At 43.4% G+C, this 27548-nt stretch overlaps 1 long non-coding RNA gene across 1 annotated transcript; it reads left to right on the top strand.

Moving 5' to 3' along the window:
- The first annotated feature begins 675 nt into the window (after positions 1 to 675).
- Positions 676 to 26986, top strand: LOC140001437 (uncharacterized). The gene is made up of 3 exons (XR_011806657.1): positions 676 to 762; positions 9254 to 9399; positions 26054 to 26986. It is a non-coding gene; the product is annotated as an uncharacterized lncRNA (long non-coding RNA).
- Positions 26987 to 27548: the final 562 nt, after the last annotated feature.

Below are 27548 nucleotides of genomic sequence, written 5' to 3'. Positions count from 1 at the left end.
AACTTCTGCTGAGAATCCCATTCACTATGCTTATTTGCCAAAATGTATTAAATAAGGCCACAATGACTTTGTTTTTTTGATGGCTGCAGAGATCATGCCTGCATTAAGTGCATGAGTTTACAGAAAACTGGGAAAGAAGCTTGAGCCCAGATTAGAAAAAGGGTACTTGGCTGTTCTGAAGGAACAGCCACAGAAAGAAGAGCTTCCCACCCTACAGAGGAAGGAGACAAGTTCAGAAACACTTGGAGCACTTGGAGCATGCGACTAGATACAATTTTTAAGAACCACTGAGACTGCTGAAAGAATTTCATCCCTCCATTTCCTTTTCTACCCTTCTTTCCCTATTATGCATGTTGCCTCTTAATTTATAACTAACACACAGTCTAATGTGTTATGTCTATGCTGTATTGTCTGGTCTTGCATTGTCTGCAGATTTTATGAGTTTTAAAATTGCCTAATTGCATAGTTTTATCTGAGATACTGGAAAGCACACAGCATTTGGGAATGTGTTAAAAATATGGTACTTTTTATTTGCTTTTCTGACTTCATAGAGAAGTTAAGTTAAAAAGCTTTCCACAAACAGGCCAGAATAGAAGTTCTCCAAAGACAATGTGATAAACTTTGTTTGTCACTTTAAAAAGTTAGTGTCTGCTTTTACGCTGCAGTCGCCAAGAGGTACTTTGCTTCTGCTGTGTGTGATGGTGAACACGGAGCAGCAGCATAAACAAGCAGCATGGCAGAGGCTGGTGCTGGAGCAGAGAGGTAAGCACAGCCCTGATTCTGCAGAAGCTCTGCTGAACCCAAGGAGAGAGTTATATCTGACAGTAACAAGAGAAAGAATAGTTTAAAAGGCAAAAGAAAAAGGCGAGGAGAAGATGTATGTGCCTGGAAGCACTGGGATTATTGCCAGATTTTGCAGATTTAAGACAATAGTGCTGGAGCTTGCAAACCAGGTCACGGGAAACAGAAGTTTTCGGTAACCCACAACACTCCGGAAGCTGTGTGAGTGAATGAAGTAAAGATTGAGAGAGTGCAAGGGCCAGCATGGTGCAGAGTATAACATACAAAGTCCTTGTGTAAAAATAGATGGGTTTCAGAACAGAAATAGAGTTCATGGTTTGGATGAAAGATGAAGTCAGGCCAAAGTGCACAATTAAAGATTTCATAGATTTTGCCAACCCAAAGGATTATAAAGTTGTCTACTATCTGAGATTGAAAAAAATATATTTCTACATATTTGAAGTCACATACATGTATGCAGCAAGAAAAAGCTTATTGACAAATTAACATGGAAATGTACTCTGGAACTGCAGCTCCTAAGTATTCTGCCCAGTAAAGCTTCTCAACCATCTGAATTCCCTTTGGGTCACTATCTGAATAGAAAACATACTTTATCTGCAAATGAAATGATTTCCTAGACTATTTATTGTTGTCTCTATATTGTGTATAGTAGTTTGAGCATTAGGCCATTTTAGAGGCTCCAGAGGTCATAAGACTGAAGAACAAGGTAGCAGAAGGAGCTGGGCAGTGGCCTGGGACAAGGAGAAGTGACTGCATCCTGTCAGGGAAAGGAAGAAGGTATGGGACTAGAAACATGGGGAGTAGGACATGAAGGCAGGGTAGTGGGATATTTTGATCTGAGAGACTGAACTGGTAGGCCTAGATTGCAGACATCGGACAAGAAACCGTGGATGGAGAAAGCTGGGTCTGCATCAGAGACAGGTAGGTAAGTAACATCTCAAAACAACAGTAAAAGGAAAAATAAGGGCAGTAACAGCTCAAAATAAGGACAGTTTTGTCTCCAGAGACTATAGCAGTCTGAAGCTCTTTAATTTACTAATGCCAACAAATTTTTGTGATATCTACTGACAGAGTCCCCTGGAACCCGTTTGCACAAAGGTTAACCATGTACTGCTACTGCTATCAGTGGCTATCTTGGCTCATGTAGTGCTGGAGAAGTCTGCGTGAAAACTTCCATCTTTGGTAAAGAAACATGCTGAGTCAGTAGCTATGTATCTTCAGTTAATCTGTTGGTCCCATTCCTTCAGTATTTTCATTTGGATACTTTTTACTGAAGTTATCTTCACCAAAGCAGGTTTTAAACAAAGTACTCACAGCAAATCCAGGACAGTCTTCCAACTTTCGCCCTTAAACTCTCAAGGCATTGGGATGCTTGCATTGGTGTTATACTCAGAATATTATGCTCACACTATCTGGGAATGACAGCCCTGAGAGGGCACCAGCTGGCAGACAGATTTGCACTTGGTGTATTTCTAGCATAAGTTAAGGATCTAGCTTGAGCTCTGCATCTGTCACAGTTTTTCTCCTTTCAATGTCTGTGTCATTACTGAAGTTCCCTTTAGAGTATTCACAAAAAACTACAGGTGGGGACAACAAAGAAGAGACAGCCACAGACAAATTATACATCCTATACTACAGAAAAGGTCATTAGGATCAGGCACTGTGAAATAAGAAACCTAGTACTGCCCTGGAGTACAGTAATGAAAAAAACAGTGAGTATGTAGAACACTAATTGCTATTGGATGGATAAATCATTCCAGATCAAATGGCTGTAAAAGGCCACATCACTACAAAATTTTCTTTAGCTTAGGGTTCCCATGCTCCTACTGAGTTTCTGACTGGCTGGTGGGCAGGAGGTGTGACACCAATCAACATAAAGTAGCAGCAGTGTTACTGTATCTGTAATTGTCTACAGCTACCAGCCAATAAAAGTCTGCAGGGAGTGGTAATAGCTTTTCACAGTATCACAGAATCAGAGAATCATCTAGGTTGGAAGAGACTTCCAAGATCACCTAGTCCAACCTCTGACCTAACACTAACAAGTCCTCCACTAAACCGTATCACTAACCTCTACGTCTAAATATCTTTTAAAGACAGCCAGGGATGGTGACTCAACCACTTCTCTGGGCAGCCTATTCCAATGCCTAACAACCCTTTCAGTAAAGAAGTTCTTCCTAATATCCAACCTAAACCTCCCCTGGTGCAACTTTAGCCCATTCCCTCTCTACTTATCACCAGGCACATGGGAGAATAGACCAATCCCCATCTCACTACAGCCTCCTTTAAGGTACCTGTAGTAGAGAGAGATGAGGTCGCACCTGAGCCTTCTCTTCTCCAGGCTGAACAAACCCAGCTCCCTCAGCTGTTCCTCATAAGACTTGTTCTCCAGACCCTTCACCAGCTTTGTTACTGTTTTCTGGACATGCTCAAGCATCCATCTCGATGTCCTTCCTGTAGTGAGGGGCCGAAAACTGAACACAGTATTCGAGGTGCGGCCTCACCAGAGACAAGTAGATGGGGACAATTGCTTCCCTAGACCTGCTGGCCACACTGTTTCTTATACAAGGCAGGATGCTGTTGGCCTTCCTGGCCACCTGAGCACACTGCTGGCTCATATTCAGCCAACTATCAACCAGTACTCCCAGGTCCTTCTCCGCCAGGCAGCTTTCCAACCACTCATCTCCCAGCCTGTAGCTCTGCTTGGGGTTATTGCGCCCCAGGTGCAGGACCCGGCATTTGGCCTTGTTGAACTTCATACAGTTGACCTCAGCCCATCAGTCCAGCCTATCCAGATCCTCCTGCAGAGCCTTCCTACCCTTGAACAGTTCAACACACACACTTAGTGTCATCTGCAAACTTACTGAGGGTGCACTCCATCCCCTCATCCAGATCATCAATAAAGATATTAAAGAGGACTGGCCCTAGTACTGAGCCTTGGGGGACGCCACTAGTGACCGGCCTCCAACTGGATTTAGCTCCATTCACCACAACTCTTTGGGCCCGGCTACCCAGCCAGTTTCTTGAAGAGAATGCTGTGGAAAACGGTGTCCAAAGCCTTACTTAAGTCAAGGTAGACCACATCCACAGCCTTTCCCTCATCCACTAAGCACATCACTTTTTCATAGAAGGAGATCAGGTTCGTCAAGAAGGACCTGCCTTTCATAAACCCATGCTGACTGGGCCTGATCGCCTGCTTGCCCTGTAAGTGCCGCATGATGACACTCAAGATAATCTGCTCCATGAGCTTCCCTGGCACTGAGGTCAAACTAACAGGCCTATAGTTTCCCAGGTCTACCTTCCAGCCCTTCTTGTAGATGGGCATCATGGTTGCTAGCCGCCAGTCGACTGGGACCTCCCCTGATAGCCAGGACTGCTGATAAATGATGGAAAGCAGCTTGGCCAGCTCCTCTGCTAGTTCTTTCAGTACCCTTGGGTGAATCCCATCCGGCCCCATTGACTTACATACATCTAAGTGCTCTAGTGTGCTGCCAACCATTTCCTCATGGATTATGAGGGCCACATTCTGCTCCCCATCCCCTTCCACCAGCTCAGGGTACTGGGTATCCAAAGAACAACTGCTCTTGCTGCTAAAAACTAAGGCAAAGAAGGCATTAAGTACCACAGCGTTTTCCTCATTTCTCATCACTAAGTTCCCTCCGCATCCCATAAAAGGGTGGAGATTCTCCTTAGTCCTCCTTTTCTTGTTTATGTATTTATAAAAGCATTTTCTGTTGTCTTTAACAGTAGTAGCCAGATTGAGCTCCAGATGAGCTTTGGCCTTTCTTTGTCCCTGCACATCCTCGTAACATCCGTATTGTACTCTTGAGTGGCCTAACCTCTTTTCCCAAGGTCATAAACCCTCTTTTTCTTCCTGAGCTCTAGCCACAACTCTCTGTTCAGCCAGGCCGGTCTTCTTCCCTGCTGGCTTGTCTTCGGGCACGTGGGGACGGTCTGCTCCTGTGCCTTTAAGATTTCCCTCTTGAGGAGTGCCCAGCCTTCCTGGACTCCTCTGCCCTTCAGAACTGCCTCCCAAGGGACTCTGCCAACCAGTGTCCTGAAGGAGTATCCCCTTTTACAGCACGGGGCTTATGGTCAGTACTGTTCAGCAGTTTTGTACATACAAAATGAAATACCATGGTCTAAGTAGTTCCAAAGAAAACACAATGCAGTAGAAGGCAATGATTGTTCTTTGAAGAATGGAGTACAGCAGATTCCTTGCTGCTGGAAGTTTTCTGTAAATAGAGCAAGATACTGTAAGATTACAATGGTTGCTAATACAATGTTTTCTGTCAGTTGGCAATGTAGTCAGGTCTCAAATGTAAAACTGTTCATTGAGGAGTAGAGTTCATTGAGAATATTGTTCTCTTATTGAATTCAGCCAAATTACCAGCCTAGATTTTATTTAGAAGTTGAGAAAAAATATAAATCAAAGAAAACTGCAATTGAACCTACAAAACTTTGCATGATTTCCAGTGAAGCCATGCAATTACAGTGAGGTTACCCTGCTCCCTCTCCCAAGCCATAATGTGGATAAATGTTGATAAAATTCAGCCCTGTTTTGCTGAAAGTTTTATGAACTTCATTCAACCTGGGAACTAACTCAATTTTCAGACAGATAACATAATACCTCAATAGACATTATGTGGGTGGGAAGATGGATATGTGGCAATGGCACAGGTTTTCATTCTGTTTGAATTATACTTTAGAAAACAACAACATTAATAACAGCTGAAAAACTAACTCCAGAATCAATTTTGTTCAACATAGCTCAGGTTGAGTATGGGGATTATGGGAATTTCTGTCTTTGATACCACTGCCTGGAAACAAGAAGTGGATATTCAGACTGCATCTACAGAGGAACTTGCTTCCTGGCACTCCCACCTACCCACTCACTCTCTTTCAAAAACTGAAATAACTAAAACTCCCACAAGATACAGTATACATTTTGGGTCAATTTTTTTCTGATTGATGATATAATCCAACTGTCAAAGATGGTAAAAAAAAGGGGGGGGGACGGGACGGGACACAAAGATGTTTACCAAGCAAATAAAAAGTGTAGAAATAAGAAATGGAAGGCTGTGGGGGTCCCATCAGCCTGCTGTTGGCAGAGGAAGTCCATGCAGGCAGAATGCTTCCCATTTATACCATACCTTTCATAGATCATCTGTCTAATTGTTCTCTCCTGATGTTTAAGGATTAGATCAATCCTAATTTAGGGCTGTATGTTGTCCTTCTCTCTCCACTCCATAAAATAATTTCTGTTGTCTGGTGAGTTCAGGCTGTTACACTCATACCCGATGTGGCTGGGGACAGGGATAGGTTCTGTGAGCAGGGAGCTGCCTACAACCTAGATTGCCATCATGTGCATGGTATGTCTGTAACTGTGCCTAACAGATGAGGTTCCTGGGCAGAGCTCAGCCCATGTAAAGGGCCATTGATTGTGCATATTCAGCTACTCAAGTACACTCACTGTGTAGATGGACACTCTTCATAGGGCATTTTCCTTTGCCAGGTATTTTCTTTGGTTGGTGCATCATAAATCACCAGCAAGTTAAAAATCAGTTAATGTGTGTAAATTATGTAAAATCCTTTATGCAATGAAATAACTTTCAAAATTATGTTCCTTGTCATTGGGGCACTTTTTCAACATGAAATCATTTTTTTGAACAACTCGACCCCATAGACAAAAGAAGCAGTTGCAGTAAGAAGGCACCATTCTTGTGGCAACTGCTGATCGGAAAGTTGAAAGACAATAACTCTATACTGTTTTAAATGACTGAATTGCAGAAAAGTCTGTAGTTATTTTTGACTGTGATAAAACAAGCTAGTTGGTGGTTGGTTGGATTTTGTTTTTTTTGTCTTGTTTGTTTGTTTGTTTTCTTTTTTCTGAGGCGTATTATCGAATTCTTTCCACAGTTCATATACAAAGTAAATTTAAACCTCTGCATCCTGAATGAAAGAGAATTGTAGCTTCTCTTACTTAGTGAAAGAACTGAAGTTGTCCTTCAGAGATTTATTTAAAACTACAAAAATATGTAAATTTTATGTAAGTTTTCCTCCACTGCAATGCTATGCAAAATTTTGGCTTTCAGAATTCTTACAGAACCATATTGCCGGCACAGAGGAGATGATTTTTTCTTCCTTATAAAAGCTCTTCCACCATTTTTTGACCTATTTTAATAAGCTGTTTTGTCATGGTAGGGGAAATGGTAGAAATTCATAAATAATTCGGTTGTATGTGTTTACACAAAGGCTTTATAGAAATGAATCAGAATTTAGGATGAACCCAGAAGCAGAGGAGGGTACTGAATTATGGCCCAGCTTTGGAGCAACCTGGAACAGTCTCTAGGAAGAGAGCATAGACTCGCAGTGTCTTCATTTGTTCCTAGTCTCTTGGGGCACCTGAGCTTACACTGAGGCAAAACTAAGTGTACTTTCAAGGAACTGAACTCACAAGTCATCTACTGAACAGCATGGTTTCACGGACGGGTTCAGGGGTTATGGCTGGGCTTTTTGCACTTGAAAGCCAGTTCAGATTCATGTAGGAATGTGAAATGAAATAGCCAGTATTGAAGCAATGCCCTGCACAAATCCTCTTGTTCTGTAACAAGCTTGTACATTCTGATATTGATTAATCCTTTCCAAAAGCATATTATGTTTGCATGGAAAGAACAAGGGCATTGAGAAAAGAAACTCATTGAGAAAGAGCTATTGCACGAGGGTTAATTTTGCAGTTGCTATTCAGCACAAACCCCGGTTTTACTGGTCTGTCTTCTGGAGGACTATTTACTCTGCCTTCTCCCATTTGGAATGAAGCAGTGGTGTACCCCTGGCACACACAAGAGTTAATTGCCAGAATCATCCCGGAGAAGTTGCTAAGCAACATTGCTGGACCAGGCATCATGTTCAGACACTTTTGCTGCCACTTGATGGCCCCCAGCCAGCACCCTCTGAAAACTTACCTCACTTCCTTGGATTCTGTAGTTTAATTGAGCTCACCTAACAAAAATAATTATTTTGTTATTAAGCTCCAATTAATCAATAATTATTCTGAGTGTAAAGATTGTCTGTACAATAAAAAACAATCATTCAGTTAATATCCATTCATTTTATGTGTTTTAATCCATAATTCCTACTTGAGATGAGCTGATTGGCTTTCATGATTTTAAAGTGTTAGTTGTAATAAAAGAACAGAAGTACTAACATCACGTAAATTTTGAAATGGGATAAACATCCATCCAGGAACTGTAGTAACTATACTCGACAGAACAGAGCCTGGGATTTTCTGAAAAATTACCATTTATTTTTTAGTCTGGCATCTTAAGCAAGAACAAGGCTCTCAGGGAACTTGCAACCCATGGGTAAATCCAAAAGTCCTGGAATCGTTACAAATGCAGGACTGTGTATGCTGTCACCCCAACCTGATGACAGATGAAGAATTCTGGGCTAGGTCATCTGATGTTAATAGAGACAGAGACAATTCTGGGCATGCTTTGGATCTTGCCCTCTGTATAGAAGGTTGAAGTCCCAAATACCCTAGAGATAGTAGCAAAACTACAGATCAGTATTTGTCTCAGAACAAATCATTCCGGTAATGCCAGGGGTGATAAAAAATTCATTTTTATGGGTTGTTGTCCAGCAGTGATTATGAGGTGTGATGGAAGACACTGGCATTTAGCAGTCTTGCTTTCTTTGTGGATTCTTTGGTGTCAAGGGAAGCAGAATTCACACAGCAACTTCTCCCCCTTGCCAGCGTGCTTGCTCTGTCTTGCTCTTTTACCTGTCTGCCCTTAGAAAATTTATAGGAACTGAACGAGTGGTCAGGTTTGGCTGAACTTGGACCATTCATAAGATAAGGAAGATAACAAAAAGAACATCTATTATTAAAGCTAATAAATGAGGAAATCACTGTTACCACAGTCTTGCTCTCATCAAATAAATTAATCCCATGTGTACTGATTAACCACTGATGTCGTGCTGAGCATTAAACTGAACACAGAAAAGATACAAGATGAAATCTTGACACACTGGAAGAGTTAAAACCTCCACTTAATTCATCATAATAAAATGTTGAGATTTCATCTGGCTCTCCACTCAGGAATACTGCATCTTAGAGGCCAGCAGGCATGGCACTGAGAAATGCATACCTGAATTTAAGTTGCCAAGTGTCTATTTAGGCTCTGAAATAAACAGCTTAATTTTCAAAAGCATAGAGAATTTACTGGTTCCTGCTGATGAGATCATCCCAATGAATAATCACTATAGCTTATTCTAACATACACAGACAAGTGAATATTTAGTCCAAATAAGCATTATTCACTTTTCTTTTTGCATCTGTCAAAAGACACTGAAAAAATGTTTTGAGTAAAAAAGTGACAAAAATAGAGCTTACGAAAAATGATACTGTAGAAATCAACTATTCTGTTTGATATTTTCTTCCCCATATGTTCAGATATGAAATAAAATGAGGATTAGCTGCAAAATTAAAAGCAGATGAGGATCAGCTATCTTCTCCCTGCTGCATGGCCTAGATCTTCCACTGGGAATGCAACAAGAAACTGACTCTGGAGCAGGACTTGAACATACTGATGAGGAAAGGTATTGTACTGAACTCTCACTCTTTTTATTCTGTGCACGGTCAGAAAGCATACAGCTGATCAAAACTGGTAGGTTTTAGGTTTCCTTCACAGGCTAAGAAGATGATCTGTACAACTGAAATGTAGAATCTGACTTAATCTGGGGGGAGTAAACAGATTAATTTAATCGAAGTGGGATTTTTCACCCTATGTTTTTGTCCTGCAAGAAGTAACCCAGGCTCCTCACATCAACACTTATGCTCTTAATAAAATAGTATAACCTTTCAGTTCAATTTATGAACACATAAGGACATTTTTAATTCAATCAGAACAATGCCCATTTATTGTCTAGCCAGGATGTTCTGGTAGGGTCTCTGTTTTGATGGAAGACATTAAATCATTTTAAAAGTAGGGTCAGTTTGCAATAAATAAAAGTCATGGTCATCGGTCAATAAAGGAGACTCTTTGTCAATCTTTGGTAGTTTTGTATAAATTGAATCACTGAGGTTAAAAAAGACCCTTAAGATCCAGACCATCAAAAACCATCAAGAGGAGCTAAGATCTGTCCAATTAAATTGAACTCAGATTAATTTAAATGTCCTGTTTTTTGAAAAACAGCTGTCGTCTACCTATGTGTGTGTTTACTTCATAAGACCTAACCTGATATTTAAAGTGTTGGAAGAGTGGCTTAACTGAAGTCTTGTTTTAAGTCTATTGAAATCGAACCATTGTAGTCATGTGTAGATGGACTTAAATCAATTTATAGCTGCCATATAAAAATCCATCCTTTGAATTAAGCTAAATCAACATGTCATTTGTAAATCAATTTAACTGTGTCCACATGTGGATTTGCTTCATATTTAATGAAATTGATTTATTGAAACAATCCTAGTGAAACTACTATCACTTTCTTTTGCAGCCAAAGCCTAAATTAGGTTGATTTATTTGCAGCTAGAACTCTTCTGGCATACATATTGAATAGCTAGTATAACTCTACAGCTGCACTGTTGAACATCAACCTGAATTCTTGGTCTTGTTATGGATTTGGCTAATAAATTTCCTTACGCGAAATCACGTTTCTCCCTCTCTGAGATTTAACGCATGCATTTGTCTTCCCAAATGCATTGGGAATTTGGGGGGAGTAAGCAGATCAATTTAATCGAAGTGGGATATTTCACCCTATGTTTTTGTCCTGCAAGAAGTAACCCAGGCTCCTCACATCAACACTTATGCTCTTAATAAAATAGTATAACCTTTCAGTTCAATTTATGAACACATAAGGACATTTTTAATTCAATCAGAACAATGCCCATTTATTGTCTAGCCAGGATGTTCTGGTAGGGTCTCTGTTTTATCTGTGAAATTTATGCTTCCAAGAATTTATGGCTTCTAATAACAGCAGTCTGTATGTTTGTACCGATTAAATAACGACATTCATTCTGGGATTGTTGCTCCAACCATTTGTACTTTTAGAAATTGTGTAAAGATTAATTCATCCACATGGAATATGTTTATCCTGTAGTGATTCCTATCCAGAAGTCATAATGTATTTTTTATGTATACATAATCCATTTTGTTGAATACCTTCAAAAGAGAGCAAGAAGGGAAGATCTCAGATATGCACATCCAGATCCTAATGTCTTCTCTGAAAGTCACGAATTTACATGTATGAGAGACAAATATATAACTTTTTTTTTTTAAAGGCACTTATGATTTTGTCTAAGTTTTTGTTTGTTTGTTTGTTTGTTTTTAATTCCAGTTTGTGCCAGTTATTCTAATAAAATACATATATATAATAATATAATAAACATATTTGGAGCTGGAAGCCATCATGCAGCAGGCTAGCTGTGACTTGGTTGCCATCACTGAAACGTGGTGGGACCATTCCCATGACTGGAGTGCTGCAATGACTGGCTATAGGCTCTTCAGAAGGGACTGGCAGCACAGAAGGGGTGGTGGTGTGGCTCTCTATATTAGAGAGTGCTTTGATGTTGTGGAACTGGGGACTGGGAATGATAAGGCTGAGTCCCTATGGGTTGGGATCGGCAGGAAGGCCAACACGGTAAGCATCCTGGTGGGGATCTGTTATAGACCACCAAACCAGGATGAGGAGACGGATGAGGAATTCTACAGGCAGCTGGAAGAAGTTGAGAAATTGTCAGCATTTGTTCTTGTGGGAGACTTCAACTTCCCAAACATATCCTGGAAATGCAATACAGCTCTGAGGAAGCAGTCTAGGAGGCTTATGGAGAGCGTGGAAGAGAGTTTCCTGACGCAGCTGGTTAGCCCAGAGAAGAAAAGGCTTGTGGTGGTGAACTTAAAAAGGTATGTAAATATTGACTGGGTGGGACTGCAGACAAGAGATAATGGACATAAATTGAAATACAAGAAATGATCTTTAAACTGAACATCATTATTTTTATTTTTTTTTAATGTGCTGTTGACAGAACACCGGCACAAGTTGCACAAGCTGCAGAGAAAGGTTGTGAAGTCTCCTTCTTGGAGATCTTCAAAAGCTGCCAGGACGTGGTCTTGGGCAACCTACTCTGGGTGGCCCTGCTTGAGAAGGGGGTTTGGACCAAATGGTCTCCAGAGGTTCCTTCCAGCTTCAGACATTCTGTGGTTCAGTTGAATAGGGTGGTTTGTCTTTGGTATCAAAGAACTGAAGCCTATGCTGCCATTTCTGAGCTATACCAGGTAAAACTTGATCACATTTGCTACAAAGATCATGTGAAAACAGTCAACTGCAGGGCATCGATGCTGATCATCTCTTTCTTTAATGGAAAGGTTTGGTGCTTGTGAGAGGTAACTTTTCTAGAAACACTTTTGGAGGAAGAGCAAGATGTGTATACCTTGCTGAGTTTATTTCCAGATAACAGAATGATAGCTAGAACAGAAGAACCCTAAAAAAAAAAAAAAGGCTTATACAGCTTTTCATTACAACTGCAGTCCCAGGTAATTGATTTTAATAAAGAGTCTTCTTCACTTCTGCTAATCAGATTAGGAGGCATGCAATTAAGTATCAGCTTTTACTAAGATAGAATATAGAAGACCCCTTCCCAGGCATTGATAGGATAAGGAGTTGGAAAACCTTTTCTGTGTATTTGGTAGAAGGGAGTAAAAGAATGAGGATTATACAATCATAGAATCATAGAATCATAGAATATCCTGAGTTGGAAGGGACCCTTAAGGATCATCAAGTCCAACTCTTGACACCGCACAGGTCTACCCAAAAGTTCAGACCATGTGACTAAGTGCACAGTCCAATCTCTTCTTAAATTCAGTCAGGCTCGGTGCAGTGACCACTTCCCTGGGGAGCCTGTTCCAGTGTGCAACCACTCTCTCTGTGAAGAACCCCCTCCTGATGTCAAGCCTAAACTTCCCCTGCCTCAGCTTAACCCTGTTCCCGCGGGTCCTGTCGCTGGTGTTAATGGAGAAAAGGTCTCCTGCCTCTCGACACCCCCTTACGAGGAAGTTGTAGACTGCGATGAGGTCTCCCCTCAGCCTCCTCTTCTCCAGGCTGAACAGGCCCAGTGCCCTCAGCTGTTCCTCGTACGTCTTCCCCTCCAGGCCTTTCACCATCTTTGTAGCCCTCCTCTGGACACTCTCCAACAGTTTCATGTCCTTTTTATACTGTGGTGCCCAGAACTGCACACAGTACTCGAGGTGGGGCCTCACCAGCGCAGAGAATATCACAGTGAATTTTAAGAAAGAAACTCAAACACATGCCATTAAAATTAAACCAAGTATCATGCTAAAGGAAATAGAAAGCTTTCTGTTTCTGGGCCTCTGAAATATAGCAGAAATATTCAGGACTCCATTCAGGATTCACAGAAAATATTTTTCCTACAAATGATGCCCTTTGTGTGAGAATCACAGTATATTGGTAAGAGAGGGAAAAGCTCCTACTGTCTGTACTAGTGTACGGTGTTACTTTCCATGAATGAGAGGGTTTGGTCTGCAAGGCTATCAATTTGACAGACTCCTCAGAGTGAAAGTCCTGCTGTACTGCCCATGGAAGAGGACCTTTTCTATTGCTTTCAGTAGTTACCCAGGAATCAATACAGTCACTGAAGTTTTCACCTCTAACTTCATCTTGCTCTGTGTCAAGGGCTCTCAAAATGTGGCATATAAACTGTTTCAAAGAGCTGTGCCTGTAATGTGCTGCTACTGTGGCAGCTGGGAATCTCATCCCAATTCATTTAACAGCACAAAGTGAAAATCATCACGTGGTCCAGCAGCTTGGTGAGGCTGAGCACCCCTGCAAGAGATGCCCGGGAAAAAGCAAGACGTCCTGCAAAGCAGGGCTGGGATAAGTACAAGCCCACCTATGTCCAAGCACACGAGTATAGGATGCAGAAGTACAAACAGAGCTTCCCTAATTTCTGTTCATGTGTACAGCACCTGGCAATGGCACCAGTTGCTGCTGAGAATGACAAAATCTGGTCAAAGGAAGTTTGGTCAGTATTACTTATGACCAGGTATACAAAATGGAGGCACCAAGAAGAAGCAGAAAAGAAATTGTGACTGTTAATGAATTTCATCTTGCAGCTTTCATCTCATACATTACACGTTAATGCAGCCTTTAATTTATTTTTTTTAAAATCAGTAATAGAAAAATTAAATTATGCATTGTTAATAATGTAACTTACAAAGAGTCTGAAGACATTCAAGAAGGTGAACAGAGATTTCTGAGACTATTGAAAAAAAAAAGATTATGGTGCTACCTACTGAGAAAAGTATTTGGAGCCCTTTCTAAAACCACTCTGAAGTGTGTTTGTGGACACCATCAGCTATAAAGGATTTACTGCAAGGATGGCATCTCTCAAAGCTTGTGACAGTCTAGGAACAAAGTTGGCTTTGCCATTCAGGACAGATTGGTGAGCACTCCCCTGTCCAAGTGCATGTTACACGCAGATGTAATTCATACAGTACCATTTGTTAAAGTGAAAGGTTGTTCTGTGGCATTCATCAGTGTGAAGACAATTACAGATCTCATAAAAACTAATTGCAACACAAAGCACCTTGCTTTTCAACAAAGAGATGGAAAATAAACAACAAACAAACAAACAAACAAACAAAAAACACAAACCACAGCTCTCAGGGAGGCTGTTAGTAGAAAGAAACTCTCCACAGAAATTGCTGTGTCAGTGTTACAGAGATGTGTGAGCTTAAGCAGATGTGTGATATCTGGTATGTGTGAGGTGAAACATAAATCAGAATTGGATAGTAACCTGTCTGCATTTTCAGAGACCTCATGCTCATAAAAACAGTTTAAAATGGGTTTCACAAAGCTCTATAGTGAGAAATCGTGCTTGTGAGACCAGATCTGCTTTGCCAGCCTGGTGACAAGCACCTTGCTGCCCTCAGTATCATTTCTGCTCATCCCAGCCTCAACCTCCTGTTTAGGGGAATGGGCAGAGCCATGCTCCTCTCCCTTGCAAAGACCTTCCATGTCTCCCCATCACGAGGTTACTGTTCTTCTAATAGTCAAACCTGTGCTTTAAAAAGCCTTGCTCCTGCACCCGTTTAAACAGCATCTTCCCATTTTCATACACAAATTAAACTGCTTTCACTACAAAGTATAATATATAAAGCAGATCCCTTTCCATAGCATGGCTATGTGGATATAAAGATGGCAGTCTCATTGTTACTGTTATGCATGGGGTAAAGAAAAAAGCACTGACAACAACTGAATGGATCCATACTAAGAGTTCTATCTGTAAAACCATAAACAAATTTCCCGCTTAGCTATAATAGTTAAACCAGCACAAGAACTGTGCTAAGAACTGTGTTCATGTAATCCAGAGCACCTGAAGTACTGGGATTTATGTTACTGCACATCAGCAGGGTACCATGATAATCTGTAGCCTTTAACATACGCTAACTAATATGAGTGTATAGTTCCTTTAAACTAATTTTCCTGCTCAGTTCAGATGGATTAAAAAAGAGCACGAACAGAGTTGCAAACAGAGATTTGCAAAGTAGTGGTGATATAATAATTCTAAGTCATAAAGCAATATCCTACTTTTCTTATGCTGCCAGAGCTGAGGTGAAGTGACGTTAGCGCAACAGAAAGAAAGAGATTGCTTTTGTAGACTTCCTGGGCAAGGTCTTTCAGCTCTGTGTACCAAGCTGAACAGAATCAAGCTTCCTCCCTTACTGCAGTAATAAATAATTACTGAACCAAAGCAGATAAGGATAATTACCAATGATCTTGAGAATGGTTACTTTAATATGGAACAGAGCACTGTTAAAGCACTTTAACACCTGCAAGTATGTAAGTCTATAAACACTACTGCTCTGTATTCAGTCAGGCACAGTTTACACCATGGTCCTAATCTGTTCCATGGTGCCACTTCTCCTGTCATACTTTGCTACTCCTTTTTCACAAAGACTGTATGCGTGTTAGTAGTGAGACTCAGCAAACCCTGCCTGCTGTAGTGATAGTTTATGCAGAATCACAGAATCACAGAATTTCTAGGTTGGAAGAGACCTCAAGATCATCGAGTCCAACCTCTAACCTAACACTAACAGTCCCCACTAAACCATATCCATAAGCTCTACATCTAAACGTCTTTTAAAGACTTCCAGGGATGGTGACTCAACCACCTCCCTGGGCAGCCCTGGATACAAGCCAGGATGCCGTTGGCCTTCTTGGCCACCTGAGCACACTGCTGGCTCATATTCAGCCGACTGTCCACCATCACTCCCAGGTCCTTCTCTGCCTGGCAGCTCTCCAACCACTCATCTCCCAGCCTGTAGCTCTGCTTGGGGTTATTGCGCCCCAGGTGCAGGACCTGGCACTTGGCCTTGTTGAACTTCATGCAGTTGACCTCAGCCCATCGGTGCAGCCTACCCAGATCCTCCTGCAGAGCTTTCCTACCCTCGAGCAGATCAACACATGCGCATAGCTTGGTGTCATCTGCAAACTTACTGAGGGTGCACTCAATGCCCTCGTCCAGATCAACGATGAAGATATTAAAGAGGACCGGCCCCAGCACCGAGCCCTGGGGGACGCCACTAGTGACTGGCCTCCAACTGGACTTGACTCCATTTACCACGATTCTTTGGGCCCGGCTATCCAGCCAGTTTCTAACCCAACGAAGCGTGCGCCAGTCCAAGCCAAGAGCAGCCAGTTTCTTGAGGAGAATGCTGTGGAAAACGGTGTCAAAAGCCTTACTGAAGTCAAGGTAGACTACATCCACAGCCTTTCCCTCATCCACCCAGCGCGTCACTTTGTCATAGAAGGAGATCAGGTTCGTCAAGCAGGACCTGCCTTCCATAAACCCATGCTGACTGGGCCTGATCGCCTGCTTGCCCTTCAAGTGCCGCATGATGACTCTCAAGAGGATCTGCTCCATGAGCTTCCCTGGCACTGAGGTCAAACTGACAGGCCCGTAGTTCCCTGGGTCTGCCCTCCGGCCCTTCTTGTAGATGGGCGTCACATTTGCTAGCTGCCAGTCAGCTGGGACCTCCCCCGATAGCCAGGACTGCTGATAAATGACGGATAGGGGCTTGGCCAGCTCCTCTGCCCGTTCTCTCAGTACCCTTGGGTGGATCCCATCCGGCCCCATCGACTTGTGCACATCCAAGTACCGTAGCAGGTCACCAACCAGTTCTTCGTGGATGGTGAGGGCCACATCCTGCTCCCCATCCCCTTCCACCAGCTCAGGGTACTGGGTATCCAGAGAACAACCGGTATTGCCTCTAAAGACTAAGGCGAAGAAGGCATTAAGCACCTCCGCCTTTTCCTCATCTCTTGTAACTAAGTTTCCCTCCGCATCCAGTAAAGGATGGAGATTCTCCTTAGTCCTCCTTTTTGTGTTGATGTATTTATAAAAACGTTTTTTGTTATCTTTAACGGCAGTAGCCAGATTGAGCTCCAGATGAGCTTTGGCCTTCCTAATTTTGTCCCTGCACAGCCTCGCTACATCCTTATAGTCCTCCCTAGTGGCCTGCCCACTTTTCCAAAGATTATAAACCCTCTTTTTTCTCCTAAGCTCAAGCCACAATTCTCTGTTGAGCCAGGCTGGTCTTCTTCCCCGCTGGCTCATCTTTGGGCACATGGGGACAGACCACTCCTGCGCCATTAGGATTTCCCTCTTGAAGAGCTCCCAGCCTTCCTGGACCCCTCTGCCCTTTAGAACCGCCTCCCAAGGAACTCCACCAACTAGTGTCCTGAGCAGCCCAAAGTCAGCCCTCCGAAAGTCCAATACAGTGGTTTTACTGGTCCCCTTCCTGGCCTCGCCAAGAATAGTGAACTCCACCATTTTGTGGTCACTCTGCCCTAGACAGCTCCCGACAATCACATCCTCCACCAGTCCTTCTCTGTTTGTGAAGAGAAGGTCTAGCGGGGCACCACCCCTGGTAGGTTCACTAACCAGCTGCGTCAGGAAGCTATCTTCCACACTCTCCAGAAACCTCCTAGACTGCTTTCTCTGGGCTGTGTTGTGCTTCCAGGATATGTCAGGGAAGTTGAAGTCCCCCATGAGTACAAGCGCTGAAGATTTTGCAACTTCTGTCAGCTGCCTGTAGAACTCCTCATCCGTCTCCTCATCCTGTTTCGGTGGTCTATAGCAGACCCCGACCAGGACACTAGCCTTGTTGTCCCTGCCGATCCTAACCCAAAGGGACTCGACCTTGTCATTCCTAGCCTCGAGTTCTACAACATCGAAAGACAATCTAATATAGAGAGCCACACCGCCACCCCTTCTGTGCTGCCTGTCCCTTCTGAAGAGCCTATAGCCAGGCATTGCAGCACTCCAGTCATGAGACTGGTCCCACCACTTCTCCGTGATGGCAACCAAGTCGTAGCCTGCCCTCTGCACGATGGCTTCCAGCTCCTCCTGCTTGTTACCCATGCTGCGTGCATTGGTGTAGATGCACTTCAGCTGGGCCTTTACCTCATCCCCCAGCCTTGCTATTGTTTCCCCTGGCACAGCCCCAACAATCCTTGGTTCAGCCCCATCCCCCTTCTTACCTAGTTTAAAGCCCTCTCAATGAGCCCCGCCAGCTCCTGGCCCAGGATCCTTTTTCCCCTAAAGGATAGGGACCCGTCTACGGCCATCAGGCCGGGTGCTGAGTAAAGTGCCCCATGATTGAAAAACCCAAGATTTCTTCTTTGGCACCAGCCCCTGAGCCACGTGTTTAACAGGTGGGCTTTCCGTGTCCTCTCCGTACCTCTCCCTGCCACCGTAGAGATGGATGAAAATACCACCTGTACTCCCGCTCCATCCACTAACCGTCCCAGTCCCCTAAACTCTCTTTTGATAGCCTTCAGGCTTCTCTCTTCAATGGTGTCACTGCCTGCCTGGACTATCAAAAGAGGATAATAATCAGAGGGGCGTACCAGGTTGGGAAGCTAATGCAGTCCCTTCACACCCTGCCACACACACGCAGGGAAGTCTGCCTCAAATTCTGAAACATTTCCTTTTGAGCAGGAATGGAGGCAAGGAAAGGAGATGCCAACAAGAGCTGGGAGGGAGGGAAGCTTTTCTGTAAGTCACAACATTAGAAATATAAGAAGAATTTCCAAGTGGTAAACCCAGAATTCAATTCAGGACACTTACCCTCATGCTGAAATTCTTAAAAGAAAAAAAAAAGGCATTACATAATCTTTATGCAACAAAGTGAAAAAAAACACAGCTTGTTTTTGTGCTATCAAGGTCTCAATTAGCTTATTCAGATTAGAAGCATCTGGTATTGAACTGACTTTCCTTTACTATGTGAGCTAGTAAATGTAGCTCCCAAATGAGCTACATAGTGGAAAATAGTTGTGAATATTTTTTAGTATATATTGACAGAAACTTTTATTAGTTTTTCTTTCAAAACATTGCTGATTGGGGTGGGATAACAAGAGATAATACCTAGACCTCCATGTTTGTCTTGGTTTTAGCTAGGATAGAGTTAATTTTCCTCCTAGTAACTGGTAGGGTGCTATGTTTTAGATTAGGATGAGAAGAGTGTTGATAAGGCACTGATGTTTTAATTGTTGCAGAGCAGTGCTTACACTAAATAAACTTACACATGATAAACTGTCTCTATCTCAACCCACAGGCTTCATTTTCCTGTTTCTCTCCCCCATCCCAGAGAGGGAGGGGGAAGGATGAGCGAACGGCTGTGTGGTGTTTAGCTGCTGGATGGGTTAAACCACAACAGTCCTTTTGGAGCCCAACATGGGGCCCAAAGGATTGAGATAACAACAGATCTGACCAGAGTGTGTTAAACCAAAATTGGTATAAGTATTAGACCCACTTAATGGTTCCTAATCACAATGTTGATTGCTTTTATCTCAGGTCTGCTGTGCCTGTTTTCCAAATTGAGTTATATAGCACATTACTTACTTTATGTGTTCCCTATTGTGCTGTTATCCTTTCTGGGGACTGGTTTAAGATCATTATTTTACTGTGCAGTGTAACACTGGCTTATGATGTGATGAAATTGCTGGTCATGAGACTAATCTGGTATTTGTACTCTGCACTGTTGTTGACTCTGTACTTTGGAAACCATACCTCAGAAACTATTAGCAATTACACCTATTACCTTATTTCTCAGGTAGGCAATCTGTGGAGGGGACAGGGGGAGATATTTTTTCCTACTTGTTCACTCTCCCTTTCTCCTTCACCCCTCTTAGCCTCTGGTCTAGTTATGATAGTTTTTCAAGATTTTGAATATCCTTGGGATATTCAGACCAGCATGTTGTTATTGTTATGTCCCCTGAATGCACTTCAGATTTTGTTTAAGGTTAAACAAGTACTGAGGAATGCTATCCAGAGATCTGTCCTGAGGTGGGATGGTTATGAGTGGCAGGGAGCGTGAGAGAATATGGGCAGGTATCTAGAGCAGTGGGCACCTCCAGTACTTTGGAAATTCACCCCTGAACAACTGCAAAATCCTAAAAAGCTGGTAGAATGCTTGAAAAAGGGGTGTCATCATTCTGGCAATTCCAAAGAGACACAAATCACTGCAACATGCTGGGGTCTGGCCTATGCCTATTGAGCTCCAATTGATGCCACTATAAACCTAGTGACAGACCCAGCAGCCGCTCCAAGTCCTGTGACAGGCCCAACAGCCATTTCAACCCTGGCAGCCACTCCAACCCCTATGATGGACCCTGCAGCCACTCCAGCCCCTGCAGCCACTCCAATCCTTTTGATGGGCCCAGCAGTTGTTCCAGCTACTGTGACAGGCCCTGCGGTTGTTCCAACCATTGTGCCAGGCCCGGCATTTATTCCAACCCCTGTGGTGGGCCCTGCATTCATTCTAAACCCTGTGGCAGGTTCTGTGGCTGGGTCAGAGAAATGAACTGTAGCAGAGCAAGTTGCCCCTGTAGCCAAGGTGAAAAAAATGGTTTGGAGCCAGATCATTTAGAACACAGAGAAACTCTTGCTAAGACTAAGCATGAAGAACACGAGGCCGGGCCATCATTGGAACAGGAGGATGAAGACAAAGATGTCAAAAAAAACCAAAAACAAAACAGAAGTAACTACCTGAACCTTATACCAGCATGAGCTATGAGATGTGAGAAAAGATTTTGGTTGCTGTATAGGTGAGCAGCTTGTCACCTTGCTGCTCCGGTGCTCCAAAGCCAATTGTCTGGAATTAGAGGGCAGGGAAGCTAGGTGGCTGGGATCCCTTGCTAGAGATGCAGGCATTGACAAAACAATGGGAGATAGAGCACACCTTACAGCCTCTGGAGGCATCTCCTGTCAGCTGTGGTGAAGGAAAGGTATCCCTTCAAGGAAGAATTTGTATGTCTGCCAGGCAAGTGGACCGCTATGGAGAAGGGAATCCAGTACCTGAGGGAATTAGCCGTACGGGAGGTGATTTATAGGGACCTAGACAACGAACAAATATCCAGAGATCCAGATGAAGTCAAGTGTACACGACCCATGTGGTGGGAGTTTGTACAGAGTGCACCATCATCATATGCCAGCTCACTGGCAGTAATAGCCTGGAAAGAATATGAGGAACCCACAGTGGATGAATTGACTAAACAACTCCAGCAGTACGAAGATAGTCTCTCCTCTTCCCTACAGTCCTGCATCTCAGCTGTGGAGAAACTTTCTGAAGAGGTTCACCAACTGGAAGAGAGTTTATTTTTTGCCCCACCTGTACAAACCGGTGTCTCAGCTATCAGGGGTAAGTGTCCATCCATGCAAGGAAGACCATACAGTCAGTAGACACCCCATGCCACCCTGTGGTTTTACCTATGTGACCATGGAGAGGACATGAGAAAATGGGATGGAAAATCTACCTTGACCCTAGAGGCACAGATATGTGAGTTGCAAAGAAAAACACTCAGGAATAAGGGGTTCTCTGAGAAGGTTGCTGCTCAAACTTCCAGCAGGCAGTCCTTCAGACACAGAAATGAAGATTCTGACCAGGATTAGGGCATCCCTGCCTCCAGACAGGGGGAGGAAAGGGACAATCGAGTTTATTGGACTGTGTGGATTCGATGGCCTTGCACATCAGATGCACAGAAGTATAAGGCTTTAGTAGACACCGGTGCACAATGTACTCTAATGTCATAAAGCTATAAAGGGCCAGAACCCATCTGTATTTATGGAGTGACGGCGGAATCCCAGCAATTAACTGTATTGGAGGCTGAAGTGAGTCTAACTGGGAATGAGTGGCAAAAGCACTGTATTGTGACTGGTCCAGATGCTCTGTGCATCCTTGGCATAGACTATTTCAGAAGAGGATATTTCAAGGACCCAAAAGGGTTCAGGTGGGCTTTTGGCATAGCTGCCTTAGAGACAGAGGACATTAAACAGTTGTCTACCTTGCCCAGTCTCTCGGAGGACTCTTCTGTTGTGGGGTTGCTGAGGGTCGAAGAACAGCAGGGGCCAATCGTTACCACAACTGTGCACCGGCAGCAATATCGCACCAACCGAGACTCCCTGATTCCCATCCATAAGCTAATTCATCAACTGGAGAACCAAGGAGTGATCAGCAAGACTCATTCACCTTTTAATAGTTCCCTATGGCCAGTGCAAATGTCTAATGGTGAGTGAAGACTAACAGTGGACTATCATGGCCTGAACAAAGTCATGCCACCACTGAGTGCTGCAGTGCTGGACATGCTAGAATTCCAGTATGAACTGGAATTAAAGGCAGCCAAGTGGTATGCCACAGTTGATATCACTAATGCATTTTACTCCATCCCTCTAGCAGCAGAGTGCCGGCCACAGTTTGCTTTCACTTGGAGGGGTGTCCAATACACCTGGAATCAGCTGCCCCAGGGGTGGAAACACAGCCCTACCATTTGCCATGGACTGATTCAGTCTGTGCTGGAGCAGGGGGAAGCTCCTGAACACCTGCAGTACATCAATGACATTATTGTGTGGGGTGACACAGCAGAGGAAGTTTTCGAGAAAGGGAAGAAAATAGTCCAAATCCTTCTGAAGGCTGGTTTTGCCATAAAACAAAATAGAGTCAAAGGACCTGCACAAGATATCCAGTTTTTAGGAATAAAATGGCAGGATGGACGCTGTCAAATCCCAATGGATGTGATCAACAAAATAACAGCTATGTCTCCACCAACTAGCAAAAAAGAAAAACAAACTTTCCTAGGTGTCGTGGGGTTTTGGAGAATGCACATTCCAAATTACAGTCTGATTGTAAACCTGCTCTACCAAGTAACCCGTAAGAAGAATGATTTCAAATGGGACCCTGAGCAACGACAAGCCTTTGAACAAATTAAGCAGGAAATATGCAGTAGCCGTTGGGCCAGTCCGAACAGGACCAGATGTAAAGAATGTGCTCTACAACACAGCCAGGGTGAATGGCCCCACCTGGAGCCTCCGGCAGAAAAAGCCTGGGGAAACTCGGTATCGACCTCTAGGGTTTTGGAGTCGGGGATACAGAGGATCTGAGGCCTGCTACACTCCAACCAAAAAGGAGGTATTGGCAGCATGTTAAGGAGTTTGATCTGCTTCAGAAGTGGTCAGTACTGAAGCGCAGCTCTTCCTGGCACCCCTAGTACCTGCTGGTACTAGGCTGGATGTTCAAAGGAAGGGTCCCCTCTACACATCATGCAACTGACGCTACATGGAGCAAATGGGTTGCACTGATTACTCAGCGGGCTCGAATAGGAAATGCCAGATGCCCAGGAATCTTGAAAGTTATTATGGACTGTGCAGAAGGCAAATATTTTGGGATATCACCAGAGGAGGAGGTGGGTCGTGCTGAAGAAGCCCCACTGTACAAACTAATAGAAAATGAAAAGAAATACGCCCTGTTCACTGATGGGTCCTGTCATATTGTGGGAAAGCATCATGTGGGAGATGGAAGGCTGCTGTATGGAGTCCTACACGATGAGTTGCAGAAGCTACTGAGGGAGAAGATGAATCGAGTCAGTTTGCAGAAGTAAAAGCCATCTAGCTGGCTTTAGATATTGCTGAATGAGAAAAGTGGCCAGTTCTCTGTCTCTATACTGATTCATGGATGGTAGCATATGCCCTGTGGGGGTGGTTACAGCAATGGAAGCAGAACAACTGGCAGCGCAGGGGCAAACCCATCTGGGCTGCTGCATTGTGGCAAGATATTGCTGCCCAGATAGAGAACCTGGTTGTAAAGGTACGCCACATAGATGCCCATGTGCCCAAGAATCGGGCTACTGAAGAACATAACATCAGAACAACCAGCATGTGGATCAGGCTGCTAAGATTGAAGTGGCTCAGGTGGACCTGGACTGGCAATATAAGGGTGAATTATTTATAGCTCTATGGGCCCATGACACCTTGGGCCATCAAGGTAGAGATGCAACATACAGATGGGCTCGTGATCGAGGGGTGGACCTGACCATGGACTCTATTGCACAGGTTATTCATGACTGTGAAACATGTGCTGCAATCAAGCAAGCCAAACAGTCAAAGCCTCTTTGGTATGGAGGACAATGGTTGAAATATAAATATTACATCACACTCCCTCAAACCCACAATGGCAAGTGCCATGTAGTTACAATGGTGGAAGCAACCACTGGATGGCTGGAAACATATCCTGTGCCCCATGTCACCACCTGGAACACTATCCTGGGCCTTGAAAAGCAAGTCCTATTGCGACATGGCAGCCCAGAAAGAATTGAGTCAGACAATGGGACTAATTTCTGAAACAAACTTATACACACTTGGGCCAAAGAACATGGTATTGAGTGGGTATATCACACCTCCTATCATGCACCAGCCTCCAGGAAAGTTGAGCAATACAACGAACAGTTAAAGACTACACTGAAAGCAATGGGTTCTGGGACATTCAAAAATTGGGATGCGCAAAGGCCACCTGGTTAGTCAATTAGTATTGACTGCTGATCTGCCAACCGATATGGACCTGCCCAATCAAACCTGTTACATACTGTACAAGGGGATAAAGTTCCTGTAGTGCATGTAAGAAACATGCTGGGTAAGACAGTCTGGGCTACTGCTGCCTCAGGAAAAGGCAAATCCATTTGTGGGATTGCTTTTACTCAGGGACCTGGATACACTTGGTGGGTAATGCAAAAGAATTGAGAGGTCCAGTGTGTACCTCAAGGGGATTTAATACTGGGTGAGAATAGCCCATGAGCTGAATTGTATTATGTTAATTATTACATAGCACTGCATGTCATCATTACCATGATTGCTATATGTCAATGTCCTATTAATGGTATCATAGTAACAACCACAAAGATAATAATGAATGAATTTTGATAGAAAAGATTTTGTGGATAGAAAAATTTTGTGGACAAGCATAGAGATGTGATGGAACAAGAACAGGCTTCAATGTGTGACGATGCAACATCACACACCATCTCTTCTGCCCTGAAAGACTGACGTGACAGATGGAGCCTGATGTCAGTCACGGACTATGCAGACTCAGTGGAGATTCTGTATACCAAAGATGAAAATGGTGATTCATTGGAATGTATTGGAAAAGGTGTAACCTGAGCATGACAAGTCGTATTGAATAAGGAGTGGATGTATGTCCTGGTTTCAGCTAGGACAGAGTCAATTTTCCTCCTAGTAGCTGGTAGGGTGCTATGTTTTGGATTAGGATGAGAAGAGTGTTGATAACACACTGATGTTTTAATTATTGCAAAGCAGTGCTTACACTAAGCCAAGGACATCTCAGCTTCTCGCTCTGTCCTGCCAGTGGGCATGCTAGGGGTGCAGCAAGAGCTGGGAAGAGACAGACCCAGGACAGATGACCCAAACCGGCCAAAGGGGTATTCCATACCATCTGACGTCATGCTGAGCAATATATAGGGGTGGTTAGCCAGGGTGGGGGGGCTAGCTGCTCAGGGATATGCTGGGCATTGGTCAGCGGGTAGTGAGCACTTGCATTATGCATCACTTGTTTCATACACATTATTATTATTATTATTATTATTATTATTATTATTATTATTATTATTATTATTGTTGTTGTTGTTGTTGTTGTTGTTGCTGTTGTTATTATTATTATTATTATTCTGTCTTGATAAACTGTTTCTACCTCAACCCACAGGCTTCATTTTCCTGTTTCTCTTCCCCATCCCAGAGAGGGAGGGGGAAGGGTGAGCAAATGTATGTGTGGTGCTTAGTTGCCTGCTGCGTTAAACCACGGCAATGTTTGAAATCCATTCTTGTTGAGTCTTCACACTATTTAGAGTCTCCCTAGGTCCTGATGCTCTACTTCTTCTCTTCTCTTTAAAGGTACTTGTGGAAAGGACATCTTGCTGATGGTTAATTAATACACAAATGTGGGTAAACTGCTGTGCAAAGGAGCACTTGAAGTGTCAAGACCTTTCCAAAGAACTGGCAACGGATATGGTTTGCACTCAGGAGGATTTGCTACCCATGTTCAGCTTAGGTTCTATAGGTGGCTTTACATTATGGGCATCCTTCTAATTAAATTTCAACAGCTTGAAAGGCTATTACTGCTTATAAGATTGACTTCCAAACCCTGGAACATTGCTCTTCTTAATAGTCTTCTGTCTCATACATTTTTAGAGAATTATACTACTAATGAGGGGATTCATATTTGGCCATTTCATTATAAATGGGTTGGATGCACTGTTAATATCTTGAATTAATCTGCATTTGGCAAACACATCCCTGCCCTTGTCCTTCTTTCCAAAAGAAGCGTAGAATGACAGATTCATTATGTGTCGTAAATAAAACGACTGAAGGTAACCTATGAGACAGGAGTGGATACCTTTTACAAGGAAGGAAACTAAGCATGCCTTCCAAAGGGTCATGGAAACTACACAAAACTACAGATGTTTTTATTTGCTTATTCCCCCCTTCTAGTTTCTGTCAAACATAACAGCTGGTTTAATCAGCTCAGATCTTTTTGTTGTTTTTGTTGTTAGGTGCTGTATGGACAGTAACAATGAAAATGTTCACACCTTTCCCCTTGAGCTTTTCAAATGAAGTCAGTTTGCTCCGAGAAAGCTTCAGCCCCCCTGCCTCTGTGGTGATGCAGTCAGACACCCATGTCTTCCACAGAGGTAGCCACCTGCCAGACCTCCACCATATGTGCAGCAGAGGAACAGAGGGTTCAGCAGAGCAGAGAGCTCAGCCTGAACCAAGTCATGCTTTGCTCTCTGGAAAGGGACTAGGGAACTGGGCAGCACTAGAAGGAAAGAAAATCAACAACAACAAAAGACTTCCTGAGTTATCTTCCCCTTTGCAACACAGCCAGCTAAATGCAGTCTCCAGCCTTCCTCTTGGCATGGAGGCATCTGGAATCAGATCCTGCTTTAGGTAGGAGAGCAGATGGAGATGTCAAAGGGATAGGAAGTGGTCCTTCTGAGGAAGAAACTCTGAGGGAGGCTTGGGGACTGGATGTTTTCCCAGACTCAATTTTTGATAATGGTACAAAACCCACGTTTGAGAAATCACTATTACTGACTGCATTATTGGCCAAATAAATCACCAGGGCTTCCTAGAGCAGTTAAGGAGCCCGACCTCCTGCATCAGGCATTGCGCAGGTTGAAGTGGGGTGCAGGAAATAAGGGATATTACTTCAGGCTTTTGCTTGGCTTTGAAGTGAACTACTGCAGGCCAGAGGAGAAAAAAAAAAAAGAAAAAGACAGAAGAAAAGGAAAAATATTGATTTTCCTTTTGGCAAATATTTGGCTATAAGGATGTGCTCATCTGTCATTTGTCTTGCCTCAAGAATTGGCCTTTACAGAATGAAACAAAC

Source organism: Anas platyrhynchos, chromosome 1 (assembly GCF_047663525.1).
Source record: "Anas platyrhynchos isolate ZD024472 breed Pekin duck chromosome 1, IASCAAS_PekinDuck_T2T, whole genome shotgun sequence".
Lineage (NCBI taxonomy): Eukaryota > Metazoa > Chordata > Aves > Anseriformes > Anatidae > Anas > Anas platyrhynchos.
The sequence above is the reverse complement of the archived record's forward strand: the minus strand, read 5'-3'. Positions and strand labels throughout refer to the sequence as shown.